Below are 25,552 nucleotides of genomic sequence, written 5' to 3' on the forward strand. Positions count from 1 at the left end.
CACAATGTATTCCATGGGCATCACTGCTTCAACACCATATACATGCCTAAAGGGTGTTTTTCCAGTCAACTTCTTGCATGTCGTCCGATAGGCCCATAGTACTGTGAGTATGCGTAGGTCCCAATCATTTCACTGAGCGTTGCAAAACTTGGTGAGTACATTCTCTAGCACTTTATTGAATGCTTCCATTGTCCCATTAGCTTGTGGGTGATAAGGTGTGCTCTTCTGGTGATATACCTGAAATTCCTTAGTGCGCTAATCGTTTCATTCAGAAAGTGGGTACCGCGATCACTAATCAAAATATTTGGATACACGAATCACTTCAGTACATATTCAAAGAGGAAATTTGCAACAGTTTCACCTGTGCAATCCTTCACCGGCTGTGCCTCCGCACCAATATTTACCTATTTCATTTTCAGTGGCGCGGTTATATCAAGATTCTCAATATGCGGTCCTTCAACCTCGCGGTGACCTTCTGTTTCAGGGATGTTAACCTTTTGCAGATCCTCTTCTTCTTCTTCAGCAGTTACATTATAGCATTCCAGTGTATGACTCAGCTGAGTAGCCCAATTAGGTTGAATCAGGTCCAAAGGATCCGACGATAACCTAAAGATTATTGATTTTACTTCTTGTAGTGCCTCGTTGATACGGTCAAATCTGTCTTCAATGCTGAATGTCATTATAAATCCCTCATGCAGAATATCCCATTCACTTGTACCATGGCAGAGCTCCGTTTCTAAGTACTAGTTCATCAAGATGACATCGAGGGTGTGATAGAACAAGTGCAACCATTCAGGTTGGGATTCGCTCCATAAGCCTCGGCCCATTTGGCTAAGTGTGCGCGTGGATCATCCTTCCCATCATATTTGTCTATCATTCGCACCTTCGGCTTTCCAAAGCGTGTTCTCATCATCCTTCTACATTCGTGCCAATCATCAAAGCTACCCTTGTGCTTACCCCACCACCTTGTGGGCGTAGCGCACAGTGCACAGTCCAAAGCCTAGAAGTGTTGCTTCTCTGGTACCTCCCTCTCAAATGCATCCAAAAATGTATCTAAATCATTTAGGCCATCATAAGTGGGAAGATTTCTTACCTTTGAAGAAACACAATGTAGTGACCAGGTCATCATGTTACAGCTCAGTGTGGTTACTTCATGTAATCAATTCTGCTAGCGCTCTAATTCTTCATCAGAGTCTGAGGTGCAAGAACTCTCACGATCCCATTTAATTCATCCATCTACAGTTGGATTCACCCAATCTTGGTTTTGTGTTGGTATCTTATAGATATAGTCCAGATCGTCATCATTCTCATAATCGCAGATTGGTTTAGTATAGTGTGATCCTTCAGCAGGATCTAGGGGAACTATTACACGAAGCAATTTCTTCTCAAATATCATCTTCCTCTTATTTAGGTTGATTACCCCGTTCATTTCAATAGGCCAATCAATTCCTAGGAGCATAGGGTATGGGTTGCTATCATCCATAATTTCTATTACTTCAAAGTCAACCAGTCGCTCGTGCCTTCAATATCTACAGTCACCCTTTGTAGCTGCCCCATGGGGATGATATTTTTGCTGATTCACCATCCTTAGTTGAATCGAAGACCACTGCAGCGCGGGTATCCCCATCTGTTCCCAAGTCTGGTTTGGTAGGACGTTCACGTCTGACCCCAGATCCGAAATAACCTAATCCATTTCATGCTCTCCTATTTGCGCGGTCGACCTTATCTCTTGTCCTGTCCTTATTTTATGCTTACCAATTTTTTGCACCACGCGCAGTTCATCCAAAGTGTTTCCAACACATCTATTTATAAGCTCTTATAATCCTTTTACAACCCTACTATTGTGTAGGAAATTCATGCAGGTCTGTGGGAAGGTTGTAAGCATAGAAGGGTCTATCTCCTGATTAGGCTTATCCTTGCTTCCTGAGGTGGAGGCCTCAACGAAGCTCTTCTTTGCTTCCATGAAAGTTGCGCGTGTGCGCTCCAAATCAAATTCAACTTCCATTACCGGAGCTTTAGGAACCCATGCGCTGTCTTAGGGTTGTTTCCCCTTATCATCTCCTATTGTGATTCCACTTCAAAGCACTATATTCACATTTGGATCCTCTTCACGAGGTTCAGACCTCATCATCTGTAGGTTCTGAGTCAGTTGAGGTGGTAGTGCCCATTTGTCGCATATCCTCGCTATCAGCATAGGACAATCCTCCATTTCATGATTAAAAGAAGTGCAATATTTGTACGAAGGACGTGTTAGGTTAGTGCAATCGCAGGCATAGTGTCCTCGTCCTCCGTAATTGCAGCAGATCAACTGTCCCAGACCTCTGCCAGGTCCTCCTACGCCTCGTCCTTGTTCGCATCCCTGAAAGCCTATCCGCACCATCCCTGCGTTCTGGTCAGGGGGCCCATTTCTACCTGAACCCTGTAGGCGAGCGTTCTGTCCATCATCAATTCATAACTTCTGCAGTTGCGCTTATTATGCCCTACCGACCTACAAAAGTTGCAGAGTTGTTGTGGCATTTGTAGCAAATGACAGTTATTCGTGGCATGTTTTCCTGCTACCTGACATATAACGCACCACAATGCAAGCCCCGTGCTTGGTCCTGCTTGAGCTTCTGGCCTCAAAGGAATTGGTCCCCCTCCTGCCATGTAGTTCGCAAAGATAGGACAATGGTCTTTGTCATGCCCCTGACCCTTGCATTTTAGGCACCATACCTCTTTGCACACCTCTGGTCGAACTGTTCTGTCCTCCTTCAAACTTTGCATCTCCAGGTAAAGATTTTTCAACTGCGCATGGATCTGCTAAACCCCCAGATTTGGATCTTCCATCGGTTTTTCATGCAGTCTCATTGCAATCTCCAAGGCATCTTCCTAATTTGTTATCTTCTGTTGTGACAGCTCAACCCTTAGGTGTGGCAGAGCGAAGTCACAAACCACTCGTGATGTTGTCCGTCTGTTAAGTTCATATTAGCTTCGTGGATTTGACACTTCAACCTCTGATTTAATTCCCAAGGTGCCTTGCCTAGCTTCATCATGATTTCTTTGAACCCCACAATCGACTGTGCCTCAGATTTAGGCTTACTGAATTCTTTGTTCAGCTTGGTCTAGATGTCTCCCACTCCAGCGTTTGGGTTATCATTAGAGTACTTAATGTACCAAGTTAGCGCGTGATCCTGCAGTGCACTAACCAGCGTTGCCTTCTTCAAGTGATCATCTGTAATTCCTTGAGCTTCCCATACAACTTTCACCACGAACCAAAACTAGTCTGGTTCCTCATTTCCCAAGCCTTTAAACAAAGGCAGCTTCACTGAATTTGCCATGTTGAACCGTGGTGGAGGTGGAGGTGGTACGGGTGAAGTCGCTGGTGACGATGGTGACGTTGGAGGTGGTGTGGGTGGAGGTGGCGGTCGCGGGAATCCTTGTCTTATTAACTGAATAGAACTTTGCAGAGAAGCCTGTGCTACTCCCTCTTCATCATCCAATGGAGGTGAAATCAATGAACTATATTCAAGACCCTTTCTTCCTTCGTTCCAATAAGTTTTTCCACTTTGTGTAGCTCCGAACATCAAGGTAGCTGCATAAACTGTTTTTTGCATAATAACATCTTAATCCAGGTATTCAAAGACTTCAAGTACTTACCTCGCGATCCTTTTAAAAAACGTCGCTCCGCCTTGCTATAGCTGACTCACGTATCGATCGCGAATTCAGTCACAAATACTCCTATGATTTGATCAAGCCAATGATCGACAGTGTGGGTGATCTTATCCTCAGAGACTTCCAATATCTGTACTAACTCCGGGTCCAAACAATAGGTCCGTTAAGTCTCCACCTTCCTTAACTATTTACTAGCTTCGTGATCCACTCGTATAGCCCAATCGGAAAGGAACATAAAAAGATCTCGTGTATTTCTGTATATAGGTACCTGACTAGCCATTTTTCCTTTGTCAGTTGCAGATGTTTGTTCTCCTGCGCTGTGCATTCGTGGATCTTCCTATCCAACTAGTCTCTGATCTCTTTCTTAGTTGGATTCCAGTGATATAACATCACACATCTCTTATGCAGATTCCGGTCCCGACAATGGAACCATTTGTTGGCTTGTTGGGGCCTGACCCAGGTTCAGCGTTAGTTAGCCAAACAAATCCCTACACTATTGGCCCTTTTGGCATCAACCCATGGAGCGCAGATTGAAGTCTCACCTGAAGTAGTATGGGGGGATGCTAGAACCAAGTTTTCGCACCCTGTGATGGTTGTGATGTCGGTTCATTCCTTCTATTCCTACTTTCACGCAGGTCAATAAGTTCTAGGGCTCTGTCTAGCTAGCCCCTTATTCCTCCCTTCGATATCCCCGCGAAAGGGTACGACTGACCTTCGCACAACCCTAACCTTCGGTTCAGATACTTTCACGCTACTAAGGCAGTGTATTGCACAGATTCCCAAGTTATCTTAAGAATCTTACTTATCTTATTAGATAATCACAGTTAGCACTGCGTAAATAGATATCCTTATTTGTGTTCAATTATCCAACGTAATTACATACATTCATGCATCACATAAGCATTATAAATGGAATTCATACACACTATGACAAGATGCATTAACCAGAAACAAGGACACAAAATTTGTAGAATAATTCTCTTTATTGATATATTCAGATGCTTATAGCCTCTATCCATCCTGTGCACAGAGTTGTAGGGGTCCGTGCACTCAGCTGCGGACTTCTACCCTATGCCTCTACGCACTCAGTTGCAGAGCCTCTACCTATGCTACAACCTGTAACTTAGACTTCTCTCCTTATCACTCAAGACTTCTTTTACTACTCATGACTCCTTAAGACTACTTAGAGCTTACTTACTTAGCTCTTTTTATACAATCCCATGGTCCAAGGAACATGGGTAGATCTTTTCAGCCGACTTTACTTTACAAAATTAAGGGCGGACAACCCTTTATGACTCATGACACCTTCGCACTCTGTGACCATAAAATGCGGGGACTTTACAACTTTATTACAAATTTCAACCCAAAACATGGGCTTTTAGCCCCAAAACTATCCTTGGGGGATCCCATTCCCAACACACTCCAAGGAAGGATAGTAGAAATTAGGGAAAGGCTATAGACAAGAAATCATTAGAGATGAGGAAGTGATCGATTCTAGATAATATATAACATGGGCCAACTCTCTTATTGTTCTAGGTATATTTAAGGCTAGTAGGTTTTATTTTCATTAACTTTGAGTAGCTAATAAAGTCCTCCATCTACTCTTGAAATGGGTCTCTAACTTGTGATCCCCCTTTCTTCTCCCAAAAATACAAAGTAGTATTAAAATCCGCTCCAAAGATGTTGGAAGCTCCATACTTTGAGTCATATGGGAAAGGAAGCCTAACATTTTTGTTTTCCTCGAAAATGAACTAGCATATAAATATTAGTGATAAAACATACTTGCTTAGAGGAAAGGTTGAGAAAGGAGGTAGTGATCCAATCTACATTTTTAAGAGTTTAGCAGTCAAACCTGGCTCAGATCCGAAAGAGTGTAGAGACCTCTATATGCCCTTCTAACACTAATTGACAAATTTTTGTTGCCACTCCACAGCTAATGTTACTCTACTAATATTTTTTTCTCCTACAATTTTGTCTCATGTAGTAGAGCAATTATGGTTCTTTCATTTTTTATAAGAGATGCTACTTAATTCCTTCTTTTTTGAGACCTGAATCCCCTTTTATTGTAGGAGAGGAATATCATTGTTTACTCTTGGGTTGAGATCTCCCATTGGATGGGGAAATTCCAACAATTTTTTTACTTCCCTTGCCTCCCATGTCTCCTAATTGGAGGTTTTTTAGAATGGTCTAATGGCCAAATTAATTTTCCTTCTCTATTTTCTCTATTCTTATTTCTCTATTTGTCTTCCTTCGAGATCAACGAGTTTGGCATTCTTTCTCTTTATATTTTCTTCTTTGGAATTATAATTGGTTGAACTATCAAATGTAGTTGTACACTTTCCTTCCTATGGCGAAAGGAAATATTCTTCACCTTCTGAGAATCATCTTGAATGTATTTTGGTTCTTCATTAGATTTTGAATTAGTTACTAGCTTAGTTGATGCTTAGGGAACCACTAGTTTACTTGGCATATCTAGGATAATAGGATCTTGATGGGAAATTTCTTCTTCTTCCTCTTCATGAACAAGAGCATCAAAATTGTTGCTATTAGTGCCAAGGTTGGATGATATACTTGTTCCTTCCCCACTAATAATAGATTTGTTCTTGGGGAACTGGGCCCAGATCCATTTTGATGTGGTTTCTCATGTCGTTGGTTAGAGGGGGGTTGTTTTTTTCTAGATCGTTTCTTCTTTTTTGCTTGTTGTCAATGATCTCCAAATTCCCCTTTCCTTTCCCATTCCTCTCAATTTTTGGGGAAATATTTGGTGAAGTGTCCATAATCTTGGCAAACTTTGCATTTAAATCAGAGTTGAGGATAATCTACTTCCTGAATATGGGTCCATTTATCCAAGATGAGGTTGATTGCAACAAGTAAGAATTTATCTAAATCTACCTCTACATAGATTCGAGCATAGGATAAAATTCCATTGTGAGACTCTATAAAATGAACATATTACCCAAGAAAGTTTTCAATTCTCTTAAAGGTGGAATAATTATAGTAGTGTAGGTGGAGGAACGACATCTTCACCCAAACTAGAATAATGGGAGGGAAGTCACTATGAGGATTGAAGTTAAGCATCCAATGATCTAAGTAAACCCCTTTCGTTCCCATGAAATACATGCCACTTTGCAATATTATATCCAACTCTAATTTATTCTGAAAGAAGAAGCTAGAAAACTCCTTCTGAAATAAAAAAGAAGTGACCTCCCCATAGATCAAGCGTTTCCAGTTTTTCTCGACCCATAGATGAACAAATCTAGGTGATGACCACAAACCCATAAATTGTCCCACATGACCCCAATCTGCGAATTGAAGGGCTCAGAGCCTAGCATGGGGGGCATAAATCTCCACTTTTGGGATCTCATCCAAACAATTGATGAACTGGGTGGAAGAAGCCATTTGGAAATTGTGGCCATTAGATACCAGGGAGTTAAATACTGTGATATCCTAATCGAGCTAATAAGGAGAGGTTGGATTGGCCATGGTTAACCAACCAACCTAAGTAAGGCACCATAGAGACAAGATCTGAAAATTAATGAAGGGTTTGACACTAACAATCCAAAGAAGTCACATAGAATAGAAGACTGGGGAGATAAAGGAGAAAAGGGGGGCTGACAAGAAAATACACCCAAAGTTGCAAGCCCACTAAGATAAGCAAAGTCCAATAAGGCGAATTAGAGCCACTCAGGACCTCAGGGCCACAGAGAATGATTAAAATATTTTACTTTGGATTAAAGATAAATTAATACACTAACACTTTTTATGGTAATTAGATTTTTGCATAAAGTATATTCAAAATTGTTTTCATTAATTTAAAAGTGGAAATTTATTTGAGTTGTATGAAATTTTGAATTAATCATATATGTGTTCTGTTGTAGGATAGTACTGTATTATTAGTAAATATTAAAATAAAATAAAACAAAATAAAAATATTTATTTTCTTTGAACTTTGACTTATTATATATAAATAATTAATTTTTAAAAATGAATAATAAAGATAATTTATTTGCCTTAAAGTGGTAAGCAGAGATGTTACTTCTCATAGATAAATGATATCCTGCAGCATATGAAGAGCAATCAATCCATGTGGGGAAAAACCCTTTGATCTTCAAGTTTCAAAAACCCATGAAACCATCGAATTGCACTCTCTAACGCTTAAATCATATCTCAATAATCACCCCACTCCCCCGCTCCCTCCCTTCCCAAAAAAAAAGGAAAATGTAATGAATAAACAAATCTTCGGGCGCGAGACTATAAGCAGCGCTCTGTGTTGACTAGGCGCTCGGAGACGCGTGCCAAGGAGCGAAGATTGGATTCAATGATGGTGTCTACGAATAAACATGCCTCCTCTTTTGTATTCCCTTGTGGCACATCCACCACGTATGATTCGATCACAAGGGTTCCTGGTTTTCCATTAATAAGCTTCTCATGCAGAGTAGTGATGGATCGATAATTGTTGAGCCTGTGTTCACCTCCCACGATGCTGAAGCTCAGAATATGCTGCTCCTCGTCCAAAATGTCCAGTCACTCAGTGCTCGAGGAAGCAGGGAGACCAGAGACCACTTCAACCTCCCTAATGCAGCCAACCTTGAGCTTCAAATCCCCCTCACCCTGAATGCAACAGCTGCGGATGAAGTTCTTATAGATTTGTGGCTTGTCGAATCTCCGAACCAGCGACCACACAACAACAATATGCATAATTCAAACAACCTATGCCAGAACCACCATTTCCTAGAGTTTGATGAGCTCAAAGAGAACAAACCAGTAGAGGGGCCTAATAGTCTTCAGAGAGATTGATTGCACCACCTTGAAGTAACCCAAAGCTACCAAGGATAGAGAAAGCAGAAATCCAAGACATGTCAGAGAAGTATTTAGAACACCACTCCAAAATAAGGGCTAAGAATTCACTGCTCCACTCAGAGAAAAGGATAAATTTGGCCTCACAATTGATCTAATGTGATGACAGTGCTTCGACTTTCTAATTGCAATGAAAGGATATGATCACAACATAGGACAAAAGATACCTTCTACTTCATGAATTGGCATTGTGATTGGTTCCTTCCTGAACTTGAAGAACCCCTCCACTCCAAGAAAAATTAACCCAACCTTCCTTTTGATCCCAGCTTCTTGGGGCTTGCATACTCAACACATTTCCACCCTTCATGGCTATAATCACAGGTCTCAAAATCTCACATGAAACAAATATCATGTCAACATTGATTTTCATTAATCTACATCACCATGTAAGATTTAAAAGATTAGGAGGGAGGGGAAATATCTGCTCATAGTACAATCTGGAGGGGGAATTACCACATGTAAGGTCTGAAAGAACCAAGGGTTTGTGTGGCTTGCACACCCTCCACCACCCATATCAACCATGATGACATGCACACCAATCAACACAATATTAATATAAATCCCAAAATTTTGAGAGGCGAAAGTCTTATGAAACAACAATATGCATAATTCAAACAATTCTCTCTTATAAGCATACCCAAAGGCACTACTAAAAAATTGAGAAGAAACATGACGGGAATAAATCATGGAATAAATTTCGATTATATTAGTGACGATCTTACCTGCCTCTAGAAGATAAGCCTAATTTTCTTGTGAAATTTTTTTGTTATTTTGACTCTTCAAAAATGTGATAGAAATACTTGTGAGGGAAATGCTCTTGGATACTAAGATCTTTGTGGAAAATAAGACTTATGTGATTATTCATAGGAAGATATCCTCTTTGTAAATGTTGAATGGTGAGAAGTGAATCTCCTAGGATTACTATCTTAGAGAGTTTCCTTTATTTAGCCAACTGGAGTCCAAGAAGGAGCCCATACATTTCAATCTGATTGTTTGTCCTCTTGCCAAGTCCCTGTGAATACTTAACTTCTTTGTTTTCCTTGGGATTTAACAGAATCCCTCCCGTTATTTCCACCCTTGGATTCCTTTTTTAGGCTCCATCAAAGAAAAGGATCCAGTTATTATGTGAATTCTTACATTTTTCAAGTTCAACATCAGATAATTGAAGCTTTCAGGACACCCCTGAGGGATGATGAAAGGGAGGAAGAAAGGGGAGAGATCTTAGAGGGTTAAGCAATGAATCCATCCATTATACCTCCTACCGACCCAAGTCAGTATAACTATCTCTTAGGTTTATTCTATTATACTACACACCAAATGGGAGAGCCTCGAGGGTCATTGCTCTGGGAGGAATGGAAACATTTTTAGAGATAAGGTTGTTTCAGGATAGCCATATCTTCCAAAACCTATACTTTAGAAGAGAGGACCAAAACCATTTTAAAAGAGGTTTCCCAAAGAAGGATCCCAAATATTTTTTATGACATTTGGATATAAGGAAAGAGAGCTATGTAGGATTCTTTAATGAGGTATATCGGGGGGCCAAAGATATAGACCATACTTGAGAGGAATTGGGGCACGAAAAAGAAAAGATGTTGGGTTGTTTCTTCATTTTGATTATAAAGGGAGCACCACAAACACATTGGATGCCTCTTTTTTTATAGTTTTTAGAAGTCATAATTTTCTTATGAGTGAGGAGCCAAAAAAAGTTATTAACTTTAGGGATGTTGTTATTCAGCCATATTTTTTCCTAGACAGACGACCTATGAGGAACCTACATAGAGAATAAAATATTTTCATAATGCCTTGATCATGTATATATGAGACTTCAACCCAATTTATCATCTACATGTTGACTCCAAGATGCATAGCCTCTCAGACTATATTTAAGGTTATCCCTAAGCAGAAGAAGATTGTTGGGAATATCATCCAGCTTCTAGCCTCACCACAAACCCCAATTGTCCCATTGGGAGATCTGAGCAAACATAGAGATCCCTTGACTAGATGAAAAGAACTTAAGGGGCATCAAAGTTTCAGAGTTTTGTATAGGAAGGAGATTCAACGTGGAGTGAGTCCAAAGAAGGATTCTTGTACCATTTCAGTACGTCCAATAAGATTATTTTTTATCAATCTATTTGAGGCTGATATAAGTTTCCAAATTAGGGAGTTGTGCCTCATTGAAGGAGGAAGTACACTCTAATTCTTGTTGCCTTAATTCATATATTTTCCTATGAGGACTTGATTCCACCATGCTTCTAGATTGGATTTAATTTTCTAAGACATTTTTTCTACCATGGCCTAGTTCATCAAAGCCGGATCCTGGATTCCTAAACCTCCATCCTCTCTGGGGATGCATATTGACCAAATGATATTTTTTGTTAGAGGATTTGCTGCCTTCCTAAAGGAATTGTCTAATAGTCTTTCCAAGACGTTGCAAAATGTACTAAGGGGCTAACGGTGATGATAATTAGTATAATGGAATGGTTGGAATGACTAATTTAATGAGAACTATGATACCTACTAAAGTAAGCCATCTAGGCCCCCAAAATTCCAATTTGTTTTTCACTTTAGCTAAGACATTATGTCATTCCTGAGGATTGTGTGGGGTTTGAGGCAAACGAGAACAGCCAAATATTTGAACTCCTCTTAGTTATCAACAGTGTTGAAGCTAAATGCCTCCCCAATATGAATCCTCTTAGTTGTCTAAATATTACATGTGAAGACCTGAGACTTTTCAAAGTTAGTTAATCCTCTCAAATTTGCTAAGAAGATGCCTAACATCAGTTTTAATCTTCTAGATATTGTCACCAAGGCACCCCTAAGAACAATAGTATCATTTGCAAATTGAGAATGGTTGACACTTTTGATGTCCTTAGTGAACGAAAGACTGAGGAGGAGGCCATTTCTGCACGCATATTCCAAATGCCTACTCATAGTATCTACAACCAAAATGTAAACAAATGGAGATAGCAAGAATCCTTACCTTAATCCCTTGGAAGCTTTAAAAAATATGGTGACTTTTCCATTCACTAGAGGGGTAATTTAGGGGGATCCAATACAAATGATGATCCACTAGATAAATGTGTTATCAAATCTCAATTTTCACAAAACTTTGTAAAGGAATCTATTGTTGTAGGGAAAAGTATCCGATTCGGATGACCCTATCCCACTCTAAGGGTGATAGTACCTCAGCAACAACTGTAAAGAAAACTACTTAAGGTTTACTTCTTTATGAAAGCAAGAGAGAATAAAGAAATGCACTAACCGTTGCCTTGCGCTTAATGTCGAATCCAAACTCTTCTCTTTGCTTGCTTGCTCCCAGCTCCTTGCTCTTTTACTGGCCCAGCTACAATGAGATCCTGTAAAATAACAAAGAAGGAAACTACAAGAAGCATGCAATCATAACTGATTCAAGGATTAGCATAAATCAAATATACAATTATCATAACACATCATTGAAACAAATGTATATAGAAGAACCTCAATAGCTTTTATTAATAGAAGAAGTAAAGTTCTGAGAGTGTTACAACCATTGAAGGCCCCAATCCAGCAACACCTCCCAGCAGAAAGAATTTCTCCTCTTCACCTCCTTCAAGCAATCACCCAATAGTTCTCTAGTGAAACCAACAGCATATCATTACTTTGCACAAAATTCCAGCCTCTTGAGCTCATAGGAGAGAGCTCAATATATAGATGAATTGAGAAAGGATGAGTCAGCTTGCAACTGATGTGTAGCTGCCTTGTGTCCTCTCTCTCTTCAGTTGATCTTCAGTTCTTGAGTCCACTTGGAGAACTTTGCTTCCACTTGGAGAAACAGAGCCTTTGACTCATCACAAGGCGAAATCCCTGATCCAAGTGTCATTTTTGGAAGATTCCAGAGCAATGACTCAGTGTGCCACATGTCCAAACTCGCTCAACGCAGGTGGCCTTTGTTCTACCTGCTTTGCAACGCAGGTACACCATGGAGGAGTTGTGTTTCAGCGCAGAAGCCTAGTGGAGCACCTGCTTTGATTTCAGGATTGCTTGTTTTTGAGTATTTTCAGGTGGAGAACTGATCTGAGAGCTGTTGGTTTGTTGACCTTGTTCCTCTAGGGGTAAGAACATCATGTTTAGGGAACTTTGGATCCCTTGGATTATTGACAATTCATGCCTGTTGCTGTAAGGCACAAAATTGTCTATAACATCTATGTATCAATATGTCAAAGGCATTAGCCATGTCAAGTTTTATGGGCATCCCCTTGTCGCCCCTTGATATACTAGAGGTTATGGCTTCTTGAAAAATAATGCTATTATAAAATATTTTCCTCCGTAGCATAAAACCATCTTGATTCTCTTATACGATAGAAGGGAGAATCGTTTTGAGCCTTTTAATAATATGTTTATAAATTACTTTATAGGTGACATTACACAAGGAGATAGGCCTAAACCTATTGAATGAGTAAGGATTAATTTCTTTGGGGACAAGGGCAAGGAATGATGAATTTACATTGCTTGAAATGCAAAAATGATTCAAGGAATACCCAACCATTCTACATAAATCTTTCTTGATTATATCCTGAGAATGTTGATAAAAGTGGGTAGAAAACCCATTTAGGCCTGAGGCTTTGTCCATATGAAAGGATAATACTATTATATGAGTTTCTTCTTTTGAGGGTAGGATATTTATCTCGTGATTCATACCTTTTGTTATGCCATATATTCATCCTTGATTTGATGCAAGTATCCAACCTTAACTCCCATCACCATGATTTCCTGTATTGTCTTTTTCCTCTCTCATTTTTTAGCATGCTCATGGAAAATTTGGCATTTCTGTCTCCCACCCTGATCAAGTGCTCATGTCCTAAGTGTCGAAAATGCTCAAAATTGAAACTGCTCAGAATGGGTTGGAACCTGAACGACAGGATAGATATCGTCTTCCTAATTCTGGTGCCACGAACAGTTCAAAAAACTGACACCGTATGGAGAAGTTATCGCAATTTGAAAATGACCAATAACTTGCAAAATTTAAATTAAAAAAAAAAAGAAAAAAATTAAAAACAAAATATTTCGAGGAATATTCCTTGAAATATTCCATGGAATATTCCCCAAAATATTTGGGGAATATTCTATTTGAGAGGCCCAATTGGGTGTTGACACATGGCCCCTAGAACACAATGGTTTTTGGTGCAAAATCTTATGGAGCCCTCGGGATTCGACCCCGGGTCGGGTGGCCACCAGCCCACAGGCCTGACCAATCCACCTAACATTGGTTCTTAACCAACTATGGCCACATGATATATTTAAATTTTCAAAAGTTTTATTTTGGGTGGAAAAGGGGCCAGCCCCCTTACCCATATGATCGAAGCGCAGAACCCAAGGCCTAAGCTCGGCGGCAACAAACCCCAATGGTTACGGTTACGGTTGTGTTCATCCATTGGAGGTGAAACAAAAGTCTATCTTGACTGTTTACTGTGCTCTGAATTCATTTACATAGTTTATTTTTCCTGTTTAGGCTTTCTTTTCACTGTTTAGCTTCAGGGAAGCTTGGAGGGCCACTAGGGCCATTTCAGTGTTGGAGCTGTGTTGGGCTGTGTTCACCTGTTTGAGGTGAAACAAAAGCCATTTTCTACTATTTTCGACCTTCTGAATCTAATGGCAGAGGTTTCAGAACCATTTGAGGACTTCTACAGCCTGAAAAGTTTCAGAGAAGTTCCAAGAGCCATTAGGGCCTATTGAAGAAGGCACTGTATTGGGTAATTATTCATTGTTTAGTGATTGTGGAAAGGCATTTTCAGCTTTTTCATGTCTTATGAATTTGTATTTGCATTCAGATTTGCCTATTGAGGCACCTTTACACTTGTATTAGCCTTTGAATCAGTTTTAATACAAGAGGACAAGCTCATTTTGGGAGGCTTGATCTAGCAGATGTAGCCCAGGAGGGGTGAACTGCTCATCAAACATCTGTGTCATGTTATGTTGAAGTTATCTTGTTGAAAATTTCTAATTTAATATGTAAACAACAAATTATATTAACTTTCTTGCACACAAAAACTCATAAACAACTGTCAAAAACACTTCGTTTAATCAACAAGACATGGAGTACAGTTTGCACATTTAATTTAATGGAAATGGATACCTTGCACACATTTTCAAGTACTTCCATTTTCAGATCAAATGGTATCAGAGCCAGTTGTTGCTCTTTCTGTGGTCTATGAGAATCAATATAAACTATAGAAAGAATCTAAAGCAAGCCACGAAGCCTTCGAACCGCTTTTGTTATACAATTGTGTAGTAGATAAAAGCTACTTCAGTCCATTTCTGGTTTATTTTATATTTTGATAATTTGTTTGTGCAAAAAGGTGTTAAAACAGTCAATCTCTGTTTTATTGTATGCAAACTGGTTGATTGTCTGAGTTTGCTTGAGTGCAATGATAGTTGATGTTATCTAAGTCTTGAAAAGAGTTGAAGACTAATTTACTTACTCCAATTTATCTCAAGATTATCTTTGGAAAACACAAACTCGGGAGCAGTTGGAATATTCCATTTGATAAGTGTTTTATGGTTGCTTGAATAAGAGTGTAGCTGGAAAGACATTTGGTCAAAGGCTTGTCATTTTTTTGAAAGCTTTTGAGAACTTTGTTTTGAAGTTCCTTTTGTTAACTGCCATTTACATGATGCCAACTTCTTCCACAAGTGAAGTTTCCTCCTTCACAAAATTCTTCAATGATGACATGAAGAATTAGTTCATTAAGGTGAAGGACATGTTGCAGATTCTCATTTAGGATCAAAGAGAAAGTGTCCAGCTTCATGCACAATTGTTGGCTATGAAGGAAGAGAAGGGAATAATTCTCCAAATATTGCATGACATGGAGAAACAACTCCTTCAAGCTCAAGAAGCTTTGTCCAAGAAAATACCTCATCCTCAGGAGGTAAATCATTCAAACTTGTCTTCAATTTCCTTAATTGAAAAGTGTGTTGGTTCTTATGAAAAACATACAAGAGGTATAAGGTCCAAATTAATGTTTAAGATGGGCTATCAAGAAGGCAAAGGTTTGGGCAAGCATACACAAGGCATGGTTGATCCTATTTTAGTGGCGGAGCGTCCCAAGAATGTTGGTCTTGGAGATGAGCAGTTTTATGGTGAAGAATCCAAATCCTTGAATGGATGTGATGCAAATTCAAAGAGAACCTTTATCCCAAGTTCTCAATCACCTAAATGTCATAATGGCAATCATCCTTACCATTGTTTGAAGCCATCATTGCAACAAGTAGAGGGTAAACATGTCGCTTATGGTGAACATGCAAATGTAAACAGTTTTCAAGACAAGAACAGTGATGAAAGGTTGAAAAAGAAAGTTGTCTCCTCTACCAATTCATCATCTCTCGAAGACAAAAAGGATGGACATTCCATGCAGCAAAAGAGGTATAATTATTCACATGATCAATTTGATTATGTTTCAGCAAAGAATGATTATTTTTCTTGTTCAAATGAAAGAAAGTTTTGTTGCACATTTTGTGGTGGATTTAACCATGTTGCTTCAAGATGCTGGTTGAAAAAGAAAGCCCACAGGAAGCAGAAGAGGCAAAGAGAACTTTCTCAGAAAGTGCTTAAGAGTTGCACATTTTGCCAAAAGAAGGGACATGATGTCTCTCATTGTTGGACCTTGCATCCAACAAGTCGTCCAAAGCACATGTAGCTTGAGGACAAAAAGATTGGCACAAGTGGATCTATGGATTCCATTATCGATGTGAAAGATGGACATGAAGTATTGCAACAAAAGACGCCATGGGGTTTGATTTTCATACTCATTTTGTACATGCATACCAATCATGTATTTCAATTGAAAAGTTTGATGCACGATTGCATGTGAAAGCAGTTTCAGTTGAAATTCCTTCAATTGAATCTTCTTTGCTGTTGCAAAGTTTCACCATGGAGGTGTAAAAGATGAGTATGATACTCACTTATATTGCAGCAATGTCTTTTTAGTTCAGCTCTTTGTCACCCACATGTTTTTTGGGATGATGTACCTGTTGTTGGTGTTTGAAAAGAAGAGTTGAAGTTGCACATGTACATAGAGGTTGTATGTGTAATTAGCGAACTATATATAGTCCATTCTACATGATACATACACATGTGATTGTAAAGATGTATCTTTTTGTTTATCGACTTGTGTCAATTGTGTCACACATGTTTGTCAACTTGTGTCAATTTTGTGCACACTTTTTACATTGATGGTTGTGTCAATTGTATAGCACATTTCAGGTCAACTTGTTGTTGATGTTGTATGTTACACAAGGTGCCTTTGGTGTCGATTGGTGTAGGGAACGAAGTGTTGGTGCAAAGCGCTGCAAGATTCCATGAGCTGGAAAAGCATGCAAGCAAACAGGGCACAAATTTCAACAAGGGTCTCTGCTGGGTTCATTATGGTTTGCCTACGTCTATTGTTTGTGAACAGAACCATTGTACTTCTTTTGAGAGGTTTTTGCAACAAGCATCCCAAGCTTTGGGATGAGTATTTTCATTACTTTCAGCATGCTTACAGCCTAGCCAAGCACTCTTCTACAGATTCTTCATCTTTTCAAGTTTATTGTGGGTATTTACCTAAGTCACTTTCAGTTTTCATTATGGAGAAGAAATCGCCATTGATGGGTGTAGTGACATTGACAAAGATCGCATGAGCATTGAAAGCATTCAGCTCATACATCAACAAGTGTCATTGCTGGTTTCTGAAAATTGTAGATTGGTATGGCGAGAAAACTTGGTCGGGATTCGACAAGTACATGGCTCATTCAGCAAAAATTCGCCATGACGACAGTTGGCAAGTCAGGATATTTTGGTATCAGTTATGCTCATTTGGCTGAACAGAAGAGGATGATGTTATTCTCATTTGTTGTACAATTCAGTTTCAGCATTTCAGTGAGTTTTTGGGGTCCAAAATCTTCTCATTTGGGAGGTGTGATCAGGTGCTCATGTCCTAAGTGTGAAAATGCTCGAAATTGAAACTGCTCAGAATGGGTTAGAACCTAAACGACTGGATAGATCTCTTCTTCCTGATTCTGATGTCATGGATGGTTCAAAAAATTGACACCATATAGAAAAGTTATCACAATTTGAAAATGCCCAATAACTCACAAAATTTAAATATAAAAAAAAATAAAAACATAATATTTTGAGGAATATTCCTTGAAATATTCCATGGAATATTCCCCAGAATATTTGGGGAATATGCTGTTTGAGAGGCCCAAACGGGCACTGACACGTGGCCCCTAGAATGCAATGGTTTTTGGTGCAAAATTTTATGGAGCCTGCGGGGTTCGACCCCGGGTTGGGTGGCCGCCAACCCACAGGCCCGACCGGTCTGCCTAACGTTGGTTATTAGCCAACTATGGGCACATGATATATTTACATTTTCAAAAGGTTTTCTTTGGGTGGAAGAGTGGCCAGCCCCCTTACCCATATGACTGGAGCGCGAAACCCAAGGCCTAAGCTCGACGGCAACAAACCCCGATGGTTACAGTTATGGCAGTCACATGCGGATTAAGCGCCCAAAAGTCACGGTCAACTGATTGTTCAACTGGCAGTCTTTTTAGTAGCGTGCCATTTTTGGCGGTTCCTCCATTTTTGTCAGGCTAACTGGTGGAATTCTAATTTTAACTGGAGTTTTTCTAGGGAAAACTGGCAGAAAATTGAATGAGCCATAACTTTGGCTAGGAGAGGCCTTTTTGGATGAATTTTTTTTTTGATTTTAGGTATTTAGAGCATTCTAGAGCCATTGGCAGAGGCTTCAGAGCCAACATAGGTGATCTTCAGGTACCTTTTCAGCGAAGAAGTTTGGGGAGCCCTGAGAGCCTAGATAGTGTTGGAGCTGCATTTGGTTGTGTTCATCCATTGGAGGTGAAACAAATGTCTATCTTAATTGTTTACTATGCTCTGAATTCATTTACACAGTTTATTTTTCCTATTTAGGCTTTCTTTTCACTGTTTAGCTTCAGGGAAGCTTGGAGGGCCACTAGGGCCATTTCAATGTTGGAGCTGTGTTGGGCCGTGTTCACCTGTTTGAGGTGAAACAAAAGTCATTTTCTGCTATTTTCGACCTTTTGAATCTAATGGCAGAGGTTTTAGAACCATTTGAGGACTTCTACAGCCTGAAAAGTTTCAGAGAAGTTCCAAGAGCCACCAGGGCCTATTGAAGAAGGCATTGTATTGGGTAATTTTTCACTGTTTAGTGATTGTGGAAAGGCATTTTTAGATTTTTCATGTCTTCTGAATCTATATTTGCATTTAGATTTGCCTATTGAGCTACCTTTACACTTTTATTAGCCTTTGAAGCAGTTTTAATACAAGAGGACAAGCTCATTTTGGGAGGCTTGATCCAACAGACGTAGCCCAGGAGGGGTGAATTGCTCATAAAACATCTGTGTCATGTTATGCTAAATTATCTTGCTAAACATTTCTGATTTAATATGTAAACAGCAAATTATATTAACTTTCCTGCACACAAAAACTCATAAACAACTATCAAAAACACTTTGTTTAATCAGCAAGACATGGAGTACAGTTTGCAAATTTAATTTAATGGAAATGGATACCTTGCACAAATTTTCAAGTACTTCCATTTTCAGATCACACCCGAAGCCACACACTTCTAGATTTCAGTCTCCAGTGTTCTTCCTCTTCCTTGAACAAAGAGTCATTCTTATCAAATATAGTTTTGTCCTGATTCAACATCTCTAAGTACACTAGTTCATCTTCCATGGAGGAATGGAGAAGGTCTATCTTTTATTCCATCTCTTGAATAACTTCTTGTCTAGCAGCCAAAGAAGGTTTTTCACAAGATTTAATGTAGCTTTGAGCCTTTTTATTTTTCTTTCCTAGATTTGTATTGGGATTCCCTCCAACCATGGGAGCCAAGATTGAGTGACCACATTGTGAAAATACATCTGTTGGATCCATAATGGGATGAATAAGAACAAGATAGGACCATATTATGGGGGGGGTGGACAAGTTGAGTCTAATATGGTGATGATCAAAACCACTCGAAGGAAGGATAGTAAAAATGAGGGAAAGGCTATAGACAAGAAATCATTAGAGATGAGGAAGTGATTGATTGTAGATACTATATAACATGGGCCAACTCTCTTATTGTTCCAGGTATATTTAAGGACAGTAGGTTTGATTTTCATTAACTTTGAGTAGCTAATAAATTCCTCCATCTTCTCTTGAAATAGGTATCTAGCTCGTGATCCCCCTTTCTTCTCCCAAAAATGCAAAGTGGTATTAAAATCCCCTCCAAAGATGCTGGAAGCTCCATACTCCGAATCATATAGGAAAGGAAGCCTAACATTTTTGTTTTCCTCAAAAATGAACTCGCATATAAATATTAGTGGTAAAACATACTTTCTTAGAGGCAAGTTATAGAAAGGAGGTAGCAATCCAATTTACATTTTTAAGAGTTTAGTAGTCGAACTTGGCTTGGATCCGAAAGAGTGCAGAGACCTCTAGATGCCTTTCCAACACTAACTAAGGAATTGTTGTTTCCACTCCACAACTAATGTTACTTTACTAATATTTTTTTCTCCTGCAATTTTGTCTCCTGTAGTAGAGGAATTATAGTTATTTCATTTTTTATAAGAGATGATACTTAATTCCTTCTTTTTTGAGACCCCAATCCCCTATTATTGCAGGAGAGGAATATCATTGTTTACTCTTGGGTTGAGATCTCCCTTGGATGGGGCAATACCAACAATTCTTTTACTTCCCTTGCCTCCCATGTCTCCTATCCGGAGGCTTTATAGAATGGTCTAATGGCTAAATTATTTTTCCTTCTTTGTTTTCTCTATTCTTATTTCTCTATTTGTCTTCCTCACAAATTGACGAGTTTGGCATTCTTTCACTTTATATTTTCCACTTCGAAATTATAATTGGTTGAACTATCAAATGTAGCTCTATACTTGCCTTCCTATGGTGAAATTAAATATTCTTCACCTTCTGAGAATCATCTTGAATGTATTTTGGATCTTCATTGGATTTTGAATTAGTTACTAGCTCAGTTGATGCTTAGGGAACCACTAGATTACTTGGCAGATCTAGGATAGTAGGATCTTGATGGGAAATTTCTTCTTCTTCCTCTTCATGAACAAGAGCATCAAACTTGTTGCTATTATTGCCAAGGTTGGATGATATACTTGTTCCTTCCCCACCAATAATAGATTTGTTCTTAGGGAACCGGCCCAGATCCATTTTGATGTGGTTTCTCATGTCATTGGTTAGAGAGGGGTTGTTGTTTTTGAGATCCTTTCTTCCTTTTTGCTTGTTGTCACTGATCCACAAATTCCCCTTTCCTTTTCCATTCCTCTCAATTTTTGGGGAAATATTTGGTGAAGTGTCCATAATCATGACAAACTTTGCATTTAAATCAGAGTTGAGCATAATCTACTTCCTGAATATGGACCCATTTATCCAAGATGAGGTTGATTGTGACAAGTAAGAATTTATCTAGATCCTCCTCTACATTGATTCGAGCATAGGATAAAAGTCCATTGCAAGACTCTGGAAAATGAACATATTACCCAAGAATGTTTTCAATTCTCTTAAAGGTGGAATCATTATAGTATTGTAGGGGGAGGAAGGACATCTTCGCCCAAACTGGAATAACAGAAGGGAAGTCACTATGAGGATTGAAGTTAAGCATCCAATGATATAAGTAAAGCCCTGGCGTTCCCATGAAATATGCGCTACTTTGCAAGATTATATCCAACTCTAATTTATTCTGAAAGAAGAAGCTAAAAAACCCCTTGTGAAAGAAAGAAGAAGTGACCTCCCCATAGATCAAGCATTTCTAGTTTTTCTCGACCCTTAAATGAACAGATCTAGGGGGTGACCTCAAACCCATCAATTGTCCCACATGACCCCAATCTTCCAGTTGAAGGGCTCAGAGCTTGGCAGGAGGGGCATAAATCTCCACTTTCAAGATCTCATCCAGATTATTGATGAACTAGGAGGAAGAAGCCTTTTGGAAATTGGGGCCATTAGATCCCAGGGAGTTAAATATCATGATATCCTAATCAAGCTAAGAAGGAGAGGCTGGATTGGTCATGGTTAACCAGCCAACCTAAGCAAGGCACCACAGAGACAAGATCTAAAAATTAACGAAGGGCCTAACACTAACAATCCAAAGAGGCCAGAAGCGAAGACTGGGAGATAAAGGAGAAAATGGGGGCTAACATGCAAATACACCCAGAGTTGCAAGCCCACTAAGTTAAGCAAAGTCCAATAAGGAAAATTAGAGCCACCTAGGACCTCAATGCCACAGAGAAAAGCAAAGTGAATTTCTTACCACTACTAATTTAGCATTGACCAATGTAAGTTATAAATTTTTATACAATTTTTCCCAGAGCATAATTTCTAACTTGAGTGGCAGGGACTATGGTACCTTGCAACACTTATTGGAAATTAGAGAGCAAAAAGTGAAAATATAAGAAATCTTCTTAGGCGAGGAGAGGGTTGTATATGTACTTTGGTTTTGGGGTAGTGGGAGGGGGGGGGATTCTAGTCCCTTGTCATTATTAGGATTCCATGTTTGCATTTAAGGTGTTTGTTTGGTTTGAGTTTTGGGAGAATTACATTTGTTTTCTGCTCAGGGTCTGTGACGTCCTCTAGAAAATTTAGGCCATCATGGCACAACAACGCGGACGTAGTCAATGAGGAGCAGAGAGTTTTCCCATACCACTAGGTCTTGTTCTAAAGCTCTATTCTAGGAGGTAGTCGATGCTTATTAGGAAACAACCTCATCTAGCACTTAAGGTGAAATCCAATGACTTGAAAGGATTGTCTATGGGGACAAGTAGACATTTTAAGATTATGAGCTTATCGATGAAGTGTCTCAATGGTTCCTTGACCTTGGGTCCCACCAGGGGAAGGAGAAACCAACAAGGTATTTTTAAAGGATTTAAATAATTTCCTATATATAGTATTGTAGGCGACTATTCTAGTTTAAAAATTCATCTGTATAGAATGTAGGCGAATATTAAGAAAAGAACATGTAATTTACTATTAAAACTAGTAAATTTTTGGCGAATATCATCTATTTAATCATATATATGTAAAAATAGACACATTTTTAACCATATTGACGATTTTTTTTTTTTTTTTTTACAGAAAATGAAAATAGTCCATTTGTGATTTTTTTCCCTTGAAATTTTCTCCGCAAATGAGTGATATATAAGGTCACTCTTCACTAGCAGTTGAAGACATTACTCAGGTATGTCCTTAAAAATAAAAAATGATGACATAAATGAAATCATCTCCTTCGTTAATGATATGTAGCAAAACGAATAAAGAACGTTGGACAACTTTGATCGAATGAAAGCTTACTTGACCCATTAGGAAAAGCATACCTACTGCGAGTTCAAGCTTCGAGTACCCCAGATCACTAGCTCAAATGACCCAACTCCTATGACATCATCTAACTCTTAAATGGTTATCAGTTTGGTGTTGTTTATGATGTTCTTATATCCTCTCGATATGGCAACCATTCTAATGAGAATAAAGTTAGTATAGTTTTGTGAAAATTGTTAGTAGTGATGTATTTTTTTCTTAATAAAGTTAGTATAGTTTTGTGAAAATTGATAGTAGTGATGTATTTTTTTCTTAATAGAAAATACTGAACTTTAAAAAAAAAGTTATCAAGTTTTTTTTTAATATTTAAATTTAAATATTTGTATTCATATTTTTAAAATAATAATATTATTTATTATAAATAATATACTTTTAAAGTGAATATAACAATGGCGTGGGTTTCTTATTAAAATTGTAATTTATTTATTTATTTCTATTTAAACATGATTAATATCGGTCTTGGTCGCTTAGTACTTTTTTTTATGCAAAATGTATATGAGAGGATAAGTATAAAAATTTCCCTCATGCCTATGTATAAATATCTTATTATCTTAATTTTTTTAATTGTTAAGACTTATGATTTGTAAGGTTCCATTTTGTAAGTGACATTATATTATAATAGTTTAGATCTTCTTCAACTTTTGAATTTAGGTTTCTACTTTAGAATATTAAACCAATTTTCAAAATATTAAAACAAATAAAATTGCTAAAATTTTTAAGTAGGGAGAATTTTATAGTTGAATTCACAAAGTTAAGATTTACTAAGTATTAAGTTAAAACCATAAAATTTCTTTTTTGCATTAAAATCATTTATAACAAAATTTACACAACAAGCCACATCAATTGGCTTCTTTTTCTTGCCTATATTCTTAAATAACCAATTCATCTACAAATGATTATTAGTCTTTACCTTGCATTATTTGACAACTAAATATTTCAAGGCCTTATATGACTCCTACACGAGTTGCCCATAAAATCAAGCTAGCTATTAAAGATAGGTAAAAATGTTTGAAAGAAAAATATTTAATATCATAGAATCAAGCTAGCTATTAAAGGTAGGTAAAAAAGTTTGAAACAAAAACATTAGATAATATTAAAGGAACACATAATTAATAGACATGTTGACTTACCGGCATACCAAAGAGCTATAAAAATTTATAATGGAGGGGAAATTGTTTTTTCTTATCAATACATTATATTGTTTTGAAATATATTGTTAGTAAAGGAATAATTATATTTCAAGAATTTTATATTTTTATGAAAAAAGTAATAGAAAAATATTTATAAATATTGGGAGACTTTAAGTTATTAATAGATTAGATAGGCAATAAATGTAAAATTTATACTATTTGTTTGTTGTCCATATTCTTAAATAACTAATGCATCTACAAATGCTTATAAGTCTTCACCTTGCATTATTTGAAAACTTGATATTTCAAGGCCTTATAAGACTCCGACACAAGTTGCCCATAAAATCAAGCTAGCTATTAATGGTAGGTAAAAATGTTTGAAAGAAAAACATTATATAATATTAAAAGAACACATATTTAATTATGAAAAAACATATTAACTTAGAGGCATACCAAAGAATAGTTATGTTTTAGGCATTTTATATTTTTATGAATAAAACCATAAAAACATATTTATAACGAGTCTTTAAATTATAAATAAATTATAATTTAAATAAATTAGATATAGAATTGGACAAAGAGATTCATGATGAAGGCTAGATCTCTACCCATGTAATTCTGGAGCAGTTTTCAGTTTTCAAGGGTACATAACCTTATTAGATATTGAACAACTAAACTTATTAAAACCAAATCTCCACACATTTATTAAATCACATCCTATAAAATTAAACCACACATACTGAGCCTAATAATATAATGCAACTTGTATTTTTTAACTTCCGCCTCCAGATTCGCCACCAAATTTAGCTTTTGGAGCTTTACGGCCGTTTTTCTCAACGGGTCTAAGGTCACGATTATTCTCCTCTCAAAAAAATTCAGAGCAAGTTGTGCCGGCTTTTCTCTCAAAAAAACCAATGCAAGTGGGGCCCGCTTTTCTCTTGAAAAGAGCTCAGTCAATGTTGTGGCTTTTCTATATATAAAAAACCTAAGCGAAATGCAAGTTGTGCCGGCTTTTCACTCTCACCAAAAAAAGAAAGTCAGTGCAAGTTGTGAGACTTTTCTCCCATTCGAGACACACCTATGCTCAGAATCATTGTCATGGCCATGGTTGCATTTCTTGACGTTAACTAGTTGGCCTACAATATCAAAATATTTGATTTTGCAAGTTGGAACTATTAAAATCATGAGCCATGGGGCCATTGTATTTCAAGTTCTAGCACGTGACGCAATCATTGTATATACTACAAAAACCATCTCAACTTGCACGTTGAATCTACATACTCAAGCTGTCAGTGAACTCGTTCAATACCATAATGTTACGTGATATAGAGTTTATCGCTCATTAAGAAATCAAATATACAAAATTAATAAAATTTCAATATGGTAAATAATTTATATATATATGATTTATATTTTATAAAAGATGAAATTACCATTATTTTTAAAAATATTATATCTGTTTTATTGCAATTTTATTTGTGATATTCACTGTGATGCCCAGGATAAATGTAAATATTTGATTTTACTGTGGTAATTGGTA

This window comes from Pinus tabuliformis, chromosome 2_2, assembly GCF_031772625.1.
Source record: "Pinus tabuliformis cultivar Carrire ecotype Pingquan chromosome 2_2, CPIR1, whole genome shotgun sequence".
In the NCBI taxonomy this organism is placed as follows: Eukaryota; Viridiplantae; Streptophyta; class Pinopsida; order Pinales; family Pinaceae; genus Pinus; species Pinus tabuliformis.